The sequence below is a fragment of the Sus scrofa genome, chromosome 6 (genome assembly GCF_000003025.6).
Source record: "Sus scrofa isolate TJ Tabasco breed Duroc chromosome 6, Sscrofa11.1, whole genome shotgun sequence".
NCBI lineage: Eukaryota > Metazoa > Chordata > Mammalia > Artiodactyla > Suidae > Sus > Sus scrofa.
Window position 1 is genome coordinate 4,668,007 of NC_010448.4, and position 13,626 is coordinate 4,681,632.

Consider the following 13,626-nt stretch of genomic DNA (forward strand, 5'->3'; position numbering starts at 1 on the left):
TCTGCCTTCCTTGGCTTACTCTAGACGTCTGCTCTGAGAGGCGCAGCTGTTGGCCCGGATCCCTCTGCCTTGGTGGCCGGTGTCCTTGGCAGCAGCACTGCCCCCCCGCCCCCATCGTTTTCCTCTGTCTCCCCAGATTTCATTTCCTGCTTCTGTCCTCAGCCCAGGTGTGGCTTTGCCTGGGAGTCCCTGCTTCCTGCGCGGGAGGGGCCCTTGTTTCCCATTATCAGCAAGTTACCCTTGAAATTAGGGACCCTCGCTGCCCTGGGCAACTGTCCAGGCCTCCCTGGTTCCTGGGCCTCCCTGGGACCCCTCTTTGCAGCCCCATGGTGGGTCAGTCACCGTAAGCTCTGGCTCGGGCACGTTGCCGTGGTCGACCTGGCCACACCCCTGAGCTGAATTCTCCAAGCGGGGTTCCCAGACCAGCAGCATCAGCACGACGTGGGAACGAAGAGATGCAAGTTCTCGGGCCGCCCCAGGCTCACTGTCCAGGGGAAAACACAGTTTCTTTCCTTGAATCGCAGAGCCCTCTGACCCCCGGGGGTGCGGGTGTTGGCCCCCAGAGCCTGAGTCTCAGACACCCGCTGGGTGTCCTACAATCCAGTTCAAACCTGCCACAAAGCAGAGACAGCACAGACCCCACAGGAAAAGGGCTGCCTCCCTTTTACCAGGCAGGGGGTGCGCTGGTAACCCCATTCTGTCCACCCTGGCCCCAAATCGGGGGCTCCCACGACCCCCTCCATGGGGTCACGAATCTGCTGGAACAGCTCACACAGCCTGGGAAACTTACTACTGTGGATTTCTTAGAGCGGATACTTGAGTGACTACAGACGGGTAGGCACATGAGAGAGCGTGAGGTGTGGAAGGGTCCAGAGCACAGGTGGCCTGTCCCCCGCAGAGCCCTGTGCGTCACCCGCCTGGCATGGGGATGTCATCACCAACCTGGCAGCTCTCCAGACCCCATACTTTAGGGATTTTTACGGAGGCTTTGTTATGTATGCGAGTTCCCACTCACGGTCCAGGTGATCGGCCCCCACCCAGAGTCACCTCATGGAAACAAAAGATGCTCCCGTCACTCAGGAAATTCTCAGAGTTTTGGGGGCTCTGTGTCCAGAACTGCGGTCAAAAATCAACGTTGCCTCAGAGGTGCTGGTCGTGTGTGATCACTTAGGAAACAACAAAGGTTTTAGGAGCTCCGGCCGGGAGCCAGGGATGAGGACGGATGGAGGCATTTCTCACTACATCGCAATATCACGGTCGCTGAATCAGAAACTTGGGGGGTGAGGCTTGGCAGTCTCTGTTCCCAGACACCCTCCAAGGCTTCTGATGTGGCGCAAGCGTGAGAACCACTGATTCCTGGCTCGTGAGCGCAGTGGGCACGAATTAGTCTTAATGGGAACACACCTTTCCTGGAGTAGAAGTGCGTTACTGTTACTCGACCAGAGTCGCCAAGGGGTTCTGGTGCTCAGGGCTGCCGTGGTCTGTGACATGCTCAGAGCACTGGCCCGTGCTCCCAGGGCACAAACGCCTGCCCCGCGAGGAAGGGGGTGTGGACTACATGTCCTTTGCCTCACGAGAGCAGGGGCCACACGCTTATAGCGGAGTGGAGCCAAGTCATGAGGGAGCGATGAATTCTGAGTATTATCTTTGCTTTGAATGTAAATTATTAATTGCAAGTTCATATCACTTAGTGGTTAATGATGGGTGTGCTTAGAAACCGGTTCACAAAATTCCTGGACGTTTACGAATCGGCTCTTGTGGGTGGGGACATCACGGGGCCAGGGGGTCGGGGGGTAGGGGAACATGGCAAGCTTTTACAGGACAGAAGTACTCAGTAAAAGCACCCGCGTCCCTCAGGGAGCGAGGGAGGGCGCAGTGGCGGGAACCCTCGCAGGAGGCGCTCTGGCCAATCTGTCATGATGACAATGCACGTGGCCTTGGACCCAGCAGGGCCTGGTGAGGTATTTGTCTTAGAGACAGACTCACACCTGTGTGGAATGATCTTTGCCTCAAGTTATTCATTATGGCGTCATTTAGAAGACTCTGGGACACAACCCAAGTGCCAATCATCCAGAAACTCATTAAATGGGTTCTGGCACATTCTTAGAGTGCAATATTCTGCAGCCATTCTTTGTCTTTTTTTCTTTTTTGGGGGGCCGCGCCTGCGGCATGTGGAGGTTCCCAGGCTAGAGGTCTAATTGGAGCTGTAGGCACTGGCCTACGCCACAGCCATAGCCACACCAGATCTGAGCTGAGTCTGCAACCTGCACCACCACTCACGGCAATGTCGGATCCTTAACCCACTGAGCAAGGCCAGGAATCGAACCTGCAACCCCATGCTTCCGTTGGATTCGTTTCCGCTGCGCCACGACGGGAACTCCTCTGCAGCCATTCTTTATGTGACGGCTAGAAAGGTGCTCCAAGACACAAGTGAAAAGAGGACAGCCGGACGAGGGGCGGAGCTTGCTTCTCTTTGTGGGGGAGGTAGGGGGGAGGGGGAGGGGGGAGGGGAAGGACGGGGCTGCTGTCTGGAGGACACACCAGCGCCTGGCAGCAGGTGTCTCTCAGGGAGGGACCTAGGCAGCTGGGGACTGACTTCTCCCTATAAACCCACTGGCACTTTCTGGATATTGTGCCATTTTCATGTCCTATCTGGTCAATAAAGAGACACAATTCAAATGTGCAAGAATACCCATTCCTGGAACTTAGCAGATGCCTCCTCCTGCTCATTCGCAACTCAGCCCTATCACCCTGGAGCCCTGAACTTGAGTTAGGGCCAGGCCCCCCACCCCATGCTTGTGACCAGGGCGGAGGCATCCTTCCAAGGCCCCCTAGGACCCCTGCTTGGCAGGAAGGACCCTGAGTGGTCACTTTTACCTGATGGTTTCATGTCCCCGCTCTCTCCCTGCCCTCCCCCTGCGCAGCTCCCACCTGAGAAAGAGGGAGGGGAGAGCTGGGCTCCGGGGTGGGGGGGCACGTCGGCCTTGCACACCCTGCAGCCTCTGCCCCTGCTCGGGGAGGCTGGCAACGTCTGCGGATTGATGGACCGCTGGACAAGGACCCAGCTGGTCTTGGTTGAAACAGTCCTTCCAGTAACTTCTATAGGAAGCCTGACTTCGGGTGATTCTGCCTTCCTTTCCAGGGGAAGGATGGTTTCCATCCAGACGCATCTGGTGAATGGACGCAGGGGGACGGCTTCACAGCAGCATTTCCCAAACTCACTGACCATACACCCCTTCCTCATGGGGCATTTTGCAGAACCAGTGTTCCCGAGGACACACTTTGGGAACCCTAGGCTAGACAGTCACATAAACAACCACTGCCACCCTTCAAGGCCTGGAATCCAGGCACTTGGTGAGCTGAGAACAATGAACGGGTCTCAGAGGCCACAGGACACCAGCACCTCCACCTCTCAGCCCTGGTCACCCACTGTCATCACCCGGGCCATCTCCAGAGATGTTGATTTAACTGGTATGGGGTGTGGCCCAGGAACTGGGGTTTCACAAACTTGCCCAGGTGATTTCCATTGCAGCCAGGGTTGAGAACCACGGCTCCAGAGCTAGGATCAGTGGGGGTGGGGCATGACTGTGGTCCTTTGTACCACAGTCTCAGGTCACATTAATAAAGACATCATCTACAGAATGTGGGGGGTGATGGTCCTGCTTGATTTGGCACTGATCCATGCTAAGACCCGAAGGGTGCGTGAGGGGTCTCCCGGCAGAGAAGGCAGCATGGGCAAAGCCCCGGCTCGGCTGGGAGGGCTCCGTGGGTGTGAGGGCAGTGTTGGCGCCACGGGTGCTGGATACCAGGGTGAAGATTGAGGGTGCTGGGGAGGAGGCTAAAGGCCAACCGCTCGGGCTCTGAGAGGCAGTGTGGTGAGGAACTTGCCCCAGGGGCTGCTCCCAGCTGTGTGTTCTGGGCCAAGTGACTTAACCACTCTGGCCCTCAGTTTCACTGCAGGTAAAATGAGGCTAAAATTACTGCACAGGACTGGGAAATGGCTCGGAACACTGAGAGTTTTCCTGACTCATGGTAAGCTCTGCAGAAATACTAGCTGCCATTATATTATTATTATGACTATTATTATTATCATTAATGGAGATGCCCAGCAGGCGGAGCCACGCCTAAAACCAGCCTAGGGTCTCTTCCCAGTTGCTTCCTACTGCTCCCAGCACACATCCCCGATTTGGAAGCATCTGCCATTGGCAGGGGCCCAGACCCTGGATTCCGTCCAGGCCCCTCATTGGGAGCTTCTGTGTCCTTAACGCTGTGACCACATCCCTCGAAAGAAGGCCACCCGCCTTCCCTAGAAAGAAGGCCCTCCATCCCTGGAGAGGAGGCCACCTGCGTGGGTGCCAGAGCTGAGCCGCTCCCCGCTGACTCCCTCCCCAGAAACGCTCTTCCTTCCCGCAGCTGCGCAGAGGCAACCTTTACCCCCGACCCAGTCAACAGACCCCACCAACTGCACCTGCAGGTAGATCTGGAGTTTGGCCGCTTGGCACTGCTTCAGCTGCTGCCACGACTCTGTCCTGTGTTGCTGCCAAGCCTTGGAGCTGGATGGGGCGCCGGCACCCTGTCTTGCTCCAACCGGAGAGTGTTCTTGGCGCAGCAGCGAGGATAATCACGCCAGACGAAGCCAGGTGGGGCCCGGGCCTCTGACGGCTTCCCTCTCACCTGGGGCACAGGCAGTGCTTTCCGACCTGGCATCACCTGTGTGATCATTTCTCCCACCTCTCTGCCTTCCTGGGCCTCTCCCAGGCTCGCTCCCACCACAGGGCCTTTGCACCTGCTGTTCCCTAGACGGCCCTTCCCTCAGCCAGCCACGTGGACTGCTCCTTCAGTTCATTCAGGTCTGGGCTCCAGCGTCTTCCCCGTGGCCCGGGCACTCTGTACGACACAGCACCTGCTACCCTGCCCACGCGGCCCTCGCCACCACTTCACACACCACACACTGACTTGTTCATTTGTTCGAACCCCCACACTGGGAGTTCTGCTCCGTTCCCTGGCGGACCTCGAGTGCTAGGACGGGACCTCGCCCATAGATGTTCCCCAAATACCACTGCATGGATTGAGCCGACAAGCATTCGTTAAGCAAGAGGCAATTAAGAGCAGAGTCCCCTGGGTTCCTTGCCCAGGAGCAACCCTTCTGGCCCTGGAGGCACAGCATCAAAGTGTCAGCTCTCACTGGGCCCCTTCAAACCCCTGGTTCCCCCCAGGACTCTCGGTCTCAGAGGTTCCAGGTGTCGGTTCTCCCCTCAAGGGGCTTGGGAGTGGGGTGGGGGTGACAGGAATCCCTGCTCCAGATGGAAGCTTATCCCATGAACTGCTAGGCGGCAAACCCCGTGTGTCTCCAGGCAGGGTGGGACGCCCTCACATCCTGGGGACGTGGCCCCCAAAACACACATCCGAGCTCTAACCCCAGAAGCCCGTGAACGCAGCCTCAGTGGGTAAAAGGTCTTTGCCCACGGAAGTTAATCAAGTTAGAGATCTCGGCGTGAGACCAGCTGGATTCTGACTGGCCCTAAAGTGTCCTTGTCAACGCGGAGGGAGACCTGAGGTCATCAGGGAAGGCCATGTGACCGCAGGGGCCGGCACTGAGGGAGGCTGTGGGGCCCTGAGAGGACAGACCCACTTCTGTGGGCTTAGCCGCCCAGCCTGTGGGCCTTTGTTCCGGTTGCCGGGCAACGCTGCGCAAGGATTCGGGGATTACACCTGCCGGGAAGTTGCTTTTGTTGAGGAGAACCTTTCCAAGTTTCGGTCTGGGCTTTAGCCAGGGTCCTGCCCGGGGCTCGGCTCGGCGCCCCAGCTGGGTCCTGGGCGGGGCACATCGGGCAGAGGGGGCTCTGGGCACAGGACGGCACCTGCTCCCTCCTGCCCCTCTGCCCCACCCGACTCCTGGGCACTGTGTTTGCCAAAGGCGGAGCCGAGGGAGTCTGGGACACAGGGCAGCAACCTTGGAGGCCGTTCAAAACAGAGTAGAGGGAGTTCCCGTCGTGGCGCAGTGGTTAACGAATCCGACTGGGAACCATGAGGTTGCGGGTTCGATCCCTGCCCTTGCTCAGTGGGTTAACGATCTGGCGTTGCCGTGAGCTGTGGTGTAGGTGCAGACGCGGCTCGGATCCTGCATTGCTGTGCTCTGGCGTAGGCCGGTGGCTACAGCTCCAATTGGACCCCTAGCCTGGGAACCTCCATAAGCCGTGGGAGCGGCCCAAGAAATAGCAAAAAGACAAAAACAAAACAAAACAACAGAATAGAACAGGGGTGCACAGAGGCGGGGTGCACCCCAGGAGGGTGGGAGGGCGGTGGGCACCCTTTATGGGCGACTCGCCCCGCGTCCGGGGCTCAGCACTTTCGCCTGTATCACATCAGGGGCATCTATTTCAGCTTCCAGCCAGGAAGCTGCAGTTACAGGCCTTTTACAGGACAGGAAACTGAGGCAGCACGACCTTCCCGAGGTGACCGGCCCCAGAAGGTGGCACAGCTGGGAAGCGGCGAGGTTGTGGGGAGCAAGAGACTGGGACAAGGGTGACTGCGGGGTGGCACGGCTCCAGGCCAGCGGCATGGTCTCTGCAGAGGCCCTGGGAAGTGGGGGGTGGCCGCAGCCTCTGCCCAGGACCCTGGTTCAGGTGGGGGTGGGAGCAGGGTCTCACTGCTCTTTAGAGAGCCCCGGCTCCAGGGGAATCTGGGTTCAAACCCCGGCCCTGCCCTCCCCGGATGGTGCAGGCGGTGCCCTGGCCAAGCCCTGCATGTTACCTGAATGGGGTTCACTGGACAGAGAAACCCAGCGTGGGCCAAGGTCAGGAAGAAGCCAGTGAGGTCACAGTGCCCCCCATCCTGGGGCGGGTGGAGGGGCCGGCTGGGCCTTGCGCGTCTTTGAGGGCTGCGGTTCTGGGGGCGCCCAGTGCAGTGAAGCGCAAGCTCTCCTGGGGGCTCAGGGGCCAACGACTCCCAGTCAGGGAGGAGGGCCTGTCTGGGCCAGCCTGACACAGAGCCAAGGTGGGCACCTCGGGTCTGGAGGGACAGCTCAGGAGGATGGGTCTGGCCACCCCCTCTCCCCTGGCCCAGAGTCGCAGGGGGCGGGGACGTGGGCCAGGGCTGCTTCCTGCAGAGGCTCCCCGGGAACCGGCGAGCTCCGAGCGGGGATGGCCGAGGCAGGGCTGATGGTGGTCACTTCCGATGGCTGATGACAACGGGCGAGGACGTGTTTTGGCACCTTCTGCAGAGGCGGTGGCGGGGAGCGGGCCAGGGCCTCCCCAGGGAGCTCCCTTCACCCTCCCGGCAGCCTTGCAGGGGAGGGACCAGATGAGCCCATTTTACTGCTGGGGACGCTGAGCCTCAGGGGTCACGGCGGCGCTTTCCTGAGATCGCCCGACAGCAGGCACAGCCCCCGGGGGCCCACCCAGACCACTGGAGTCCACAGCCCATGTGTTTATCCTCCTCGCCCCTGGCCTGAGGGCCAGACGGCCACCTTGCCACAGCCCCCTCCTCTGCGCCGGGCCCCCAGCGCCGCGGGCCGCCCTCCTTACCTGATGGCGAGCGGGCGGGTCTGCAGGGCTGACCGGGGCGCAGCACTGGCCAGGCAGGAGTGGGCACAGTGGAGCTGGCCCTCGCCCGGGGGACCCCCCCCCCACCTGGATGTGGCAACAGGGGAGGTGGGGACAAGAGGCCGGGCTGGCCCGTTTGTTGCATCACAAAGTCCTGTCCTGGGCGGGCCTGGGGTCTGTGCGGGGAAGCCTCTGAGAGGCTCTGCCCAGAGGCCTGGCTGGGTGCTCAGCTCCCTCCCTCTGCAGCGCCACCCCCACACCATTCTCAGCCTCAGTGGGGGCACCTCAAAAATGGGCACGTCTTGCCAAAAGGAGCCTGAGGCCAGTGGAGCCGGGTAAGAGGTCCTGCGGCTGATGCTCCAGAACTCAGGTCTGGGGGCAGACCCCCCCAAGGGCACCCAGTGCCAGCACCTGCTTGAAGGGTGGCTTGGAAGACTCGGTTCCTCCCCTGCAGTGTGGGCACATGCTGGGACCCCTGCATGGGGCAGGTGTCCCTCTACTGACTGGAGCTTTTTGGATGAGCTGCCTCAGGAAAGAGATGGCGGCTCCTTCCAAAAGGAGGTGGCTGAGGCCTGGGGGCATCTCCCTCATGCCAGCTGCCATCCCGAGGGCAGAGAGTGGAGCAGGCAGAGGCAGGAGGCCACCCAGACTCCAGGCTGCCGCTGCCTTTTGAAAAAGCCTGGAACTTTCCACCCCCAGCAGACACAGAGGCTATTAGTCAATGGAAAAGGCCCCCTTGCAAAGTTGATGTGAAAAATTCTAAACTAAAAAAACTTATTTTGGCAGTTCTTGTCGTGGCTCCGCAGTAACGGATCCGACTAGTATCCATGAGGAAGCGGATTTGATCCCTGGCCTTGCTCGGTGGGTTTAGGAGCCTTTGTTGCTGGGGCTGTGGTGCAGGATGGTAGCTGCAGCTTCAATTTGACCCCTAGCCTGGGAACTTCCATTTGCTGCAGGTGCGGCCCTAAAGAGAAAGCCAAAATAAAATAAAAGAAAATAAAACCCCACAAAAAAGGACCTTTCAGCGACAAGACTGTTTTGAGAACTGCAGAAATTGGCACCAAGGGTTTTGGGAGGTCCGGGGCTTGTTTCAACAAGCCAGTCTGTCTCCGTGGTCGCACCCCCCCAGGGAGGGCGCTGAGTCACCCCGACGACAAGCTGCATGAGGTTAGAGTTTTAGGTGGGGAGGCTGCTTCTGCTGTGGCCACAAAGCCCCCACGTCTGAGGGCATCTTGCTTGCGACAGGCAGCACGCTGGCCCTGTCAACTGTCTCACAGTCCCAGCAGGGCCGCGGACACCAGCATCCATGCAGGGAGGGGATGTGCTGACCTGGCTGCAGATTTTTAATCTCAAGTTTACTAAAATGTTTGCAGGGCTTGGTAGGTGCAGGGTGCTAAGCCAGGTGGGACTGGGGGCTGCCCAGCTCCTGGCCCTGAGGGCAGCCTCTCCAGCTGGGCCCCTGGGTTCTCAGCGTTTTCCTTCTGGCCCCTGTACTCGTCGCTGGGCCCTCCATGGCACGTCTCAAGGAACTGCTGTCGGTCATTCTGAGGGGACAAGTTCACTGTGTGTGTCTTCAGACGGGCTCCGTCAGAGGTTTCCGAGAGTGTGAAACACAAGCTTGATCTTTTGGCTCCTGGACAAAGCCAGCATCTCACTGAATCCTCTGAGTCTCATTCTTTCAAAGATGTTCTGGGGACTTTCATGTGTAAGTCTGTCTGGGCCACGGTCTGTCTTTAACGTGCATCGCAGAAGGCAGCCACATCTAATGAGAGCTGAGTAATCCTGCTTTCTTATTAATGGATATTTTCACTCTTAACGTCTATTTATTGATAAGAGATATGGAGTATTTATGGCAGTGATATAAAAATTGCTATGGTGGTCACCAAATATCTGAATTTTGAAGCCGTGGCTTCTACGTTTAGTGGGGTTTGTGATCTGGGCTCAGTGCCTGAAGCAGAAAACTATGTCTTGAGTCAGCCTGCATGGAGACGCTCCGAGGGGTCCAGGTGGGGGTGCCAACAGTGTGCACAGCACCCACGTTCAGATAGTGAAGGGGCTATGTCGCCATCCAGTGGCCACCAGTGTGCAACAGTGTGCACAGCACCCAAGTGCAGGAGGAGAAAAAGGTAATGACACCGTCCTGTGGCCAGCCATATGCCCAGCTCCCACGTTCAGGTAGTGAAGGGGCTACGTCGCCATCCAGTGGCCAAAAGGGTGCACAGCACCCAAGAGGAGGAAGGGAAGGGGCTAGGTCGCCATCCAGTGGCCAACAGTGTGCAAAACACCTAAGTGCAGGAGGGAAAGGGCTATGTCGCCCTCCAGTGACCAACAGCAAGCACAGCACCCAAACACAGGAAGGGAGAGGCTAAGTCACCATTGAGTGGACAACAGTGTGCACCGCACCAGCACGCAGGAAGGAAGGGGATACATTGCTATCAAGGGTCCAAAAGTGTGCACAGCACCCACGTGAAGGAGGGAAAAGGCTAGGTCGCCATCCAGTGGCCAAAGATGTGCACAGCCCCCAAGTGCAGGAGGAGAAAAGGTTACCATGTCATCCAGTGGCCAAAAGTGTGCACAGCACCCAAGTGCACGAGTGGTGGGACTAAGTCCTTATCGAGTGGCTTATAGTGTGCACAGCACCCACATGCAGGAGGGGCTATGTTTCTCAGTGGCCAACAGTGTGCAAGCACCCTGGTGCAGGAGGGGAAAGGGGCTACATCACCATTCAGTGGCCGACAGTGTGTACAGCACCCACATTCAGGTAGGGAAAGGGTTACATCGCCATCTTGTGGCCAACAGTGTGAACAGCCCCCACGTGCAGGAGGGGAAGGGGCTAACATCGCCATCCAGTGGCAAACAGTGTGCACAGCACACAAGTGCAGGGAGGGAGGGGACTACATCGCCATCCAGTGGCCAAAGGGATGCACAGCACCCGAGTGCAGAGGGGGAAAAGACTACAACGCCATCCAGTGGTCAAAAGTGTGCACAGCACCCAAGCACAGGCAGGAAAGGGGCTATGTCGCCATCCAGTGGCCAACAGTGTGTACAGCACCCTAGTGCAGGAGGGGAAGGGGCTACGTCGTCCTCCAGTGGCCAACAGTGGGCACAGCACCCAAGGCCAGGGAGGGAAGGGGCTACACTGCAATCCAGTGGCCAACAGTGTGCACAGCATCCAAGTTCAGGAGGGGATGGGGCTATGTCGTCACCCAGTGGTCAACAGAGTGCACAGCACCCAAGTGCAGGTTGGGAAGGGGCTATGTCGCCATCCAACGGCCAACAGTGTGCACAGCACCTAGGTGCAGGAGGGGAAGGGACGCACCATCTAGTGGCCAACACTGTGCCTAGCCCCTGTCATGTCCACTGAACAGGATCAGAACTCAGAACCACTTTAGCATCAGATAAGTCTCTGACCCTGAGACACAGTGGGGGAATTTGTGACCTACTTGCCTCTCCAGCCAAGGCAGGTCATCCACGGAGCCACCACACCTGAGAGAGCTTGCATGCTAGGCTCCAGCCCTACCTGTCCCCTCTCATAGCCCCAGGAGGGGCCCCTCACACCAGCATCCCATGCAGACCTGCACTCGCAGCCAGGCGGGGACTTGGGGACACTGTCTAGCTTGGGAGAGGTGGAAGTGGGGCTGTGAGGAGAAATGTTTTTTAACTTAAAGGGAACTTGCCCTGGCAGATCTCCCTCTGGGACTATGGTTCCTGGGCAGGAAGTGGATTTGGAGGAAGTGAGGTTTTTTGGGTCCTGTGGGTGGAGTGGGCTGTGTCCTGTTTCCACACAGCAGCTTCAGGTGGCAGGACTCTGCGGGGAGAGCCAGGGCAGGGGACCAAGCCTGGCCAGAAAGACCCTACCCCTAAGGGGCTGTGAGCGCTGGGGTGCTGGCAAAGCCAGGGCTCCCTCTGTCTGGACCAGAGGAGGGCCCAGGGCTCCTGGGTGACCTGCAGCCCAGCTCATGCCAGGAGTGTGGCAAGCTGGTGCAAAGAGACAAGCAGGGCCCCTGCCTTCAGGAAGCTTCCGGTCTAAGTGGGCACGCATGCATGTGTAAACACACACGTAAGAATGCCTCTCCCAAGGGGTTACTAGTAAGGACAGGTCCCTGATGCTCGAAGAGCAAATAATGGGGAGCCTGCCTGACCGGGAGGCTTCCAGAGGAAGGGACTAGCGACAGGGCAGGCTGGGGCATCTGCACTTCAATATAAGTCTGCAGGGCTCTCCCCCTGGGAGTTGCTGGGGGCCTTGGCAAAGTTGGTGAGAGATGGTGGCATCTTGGGAGCCCTGGGTGGACCCCAGAGGGAGGTGAGGCTCAGAGTGAGTGCCCACAGCCGTCCTCTCTGGAGCAGTGGAAGCGCCTCATCTCTTTTCCAGGACAGCAGCATCCGCAGCATTTAAGGCAGCTCTCTGGTCTCCCTCCTTCCACGCCAGTTATCAAGGAGGGACTAAATTATGCTCAGGGCGACCTAACGCACACGCATGAGGACCGCCTTTCTCCCGTGGAGGGCTGTGCCCACCGCTGCTCTCCTAGGACCTGCACCCCCCCACCCCAGCCACCTGTCGTCTCCCATCACCATGAAAACAGTGGACGCCAACTGCTCCACTCGGCGGGTCCAGAGATGGGGTCGGCTTCCAGGTGGGCCACTCACAGGATCTGTCTCCCTCTGCAAACCGGGCCCTCGTTGCTGTGCCCCTGCCGGGGCTGAGTCAGGGTACAGAGTGGGGGCAATCCAGAGAGGCCGTCTCCGTGGTGGTGGTGCAGTGGGCAGACCCCAGGGCAGCAGTGGGTGTGCCAGAGGTGGCCCAGGCCTTGAGGGGGGGCGGAGAGCACGGGGAGCTGGCGGGGTCCTGGGCGGGGAGCTGGTACTCTCCCCCACACCCTGCCCTGGGGCCTGACCTGGCACATGGGCGCCACTGCCCGGCCTCTCAGTGGACTGTGGAGCTGGGCGTCCGCCCCTGACCCATGGGGAAATGCTGCGTGCTTGGATCTTAGAGCAGGTACATGATCGAAGCCTTCCCCAGAGCCTGCCTCCTCTCTGGAACTTCGGGGTCACGGCAGCCCCATCTCCGGTCACCCTGCCCGCCTGGCTGCCTTTCTCACCCCATCCCCGCTCCTCCTGCCAGGGCGCTGGCCGCCTGCCTGTGGCTTGGCAGGCAGTCTGGCCGGGAGGCAGGGCAATGAGGACAGCCCTGGTTAGACACGGGCTCGGGCCCCAGCTCCAGCCTCGACCGCGGGCTCGGCCCTCCCTGAGCCTCAGTTTGCTCATCTGTAAATGAAAATCCCTCCCTCAGGCTTCAGGGCTGGTGGGGAGGTTGGAAGAAGATCTGGCCCAGAGCAGAGGGAAACAGTCCTTCTGCCTCCTTTCCCCGTGATTCGCAATTAGCTAGCTGAGAAATGCACATGCAATTCGGGAAAAAAAAAAAAAAAAGACCAGGGGCCACTCTACCGATTTTGCTAAATTGAAAATAATGCAGCAGCTTTCCGTGGTGAACAGAAAGCAGCAGAAGCTTTTGTTTCTAAGAATAGGTCAAAATGGACTTTTATATTCCAAGGGATGCCTGAGAATCCAATTAAAAATCGGAAAGACATGTTTGCACCATTTAAATCTTAAATGCACTTTAGGCCTAATTTCCTACAAAACTCAGAAATTGCTAGGGGATTGTCCCCCACCTTAAACCACACACAGAACAAGGACAACGTGGCCCCCTCTGGCAGAGGTGTTATGCCCCAAGATGGCCAGGAGAGGGCAGAGCTGTGCAGCCCTAAACGGCTCTAGAACTGGAGGGCAGAGAGGGTCCAGCCCTCTGAGATGGAAGATGCAGGGGGAGGCAGTGTGACACGCGGGGGAGCTTCAGAGTGACTCCAGCCAGCACCACAGAGCTAGCTCAGGCCTTGTTGGACAAGGGACCAGCTGGGGGAGCCTGGGCCAAGCCCCTTGGCCTGGGGCTCCTCGCCTGGGTACTGAGTGGTGAGGACGCCTCAGGCACAGAGCAGAAGTTCCTGTGAATGAGTTAGTCCACTCAGGCACCTTGTAGAATAGAAGCCAGAAAACCATCAAAACTCTAATTTCCAAATAAGGAGAC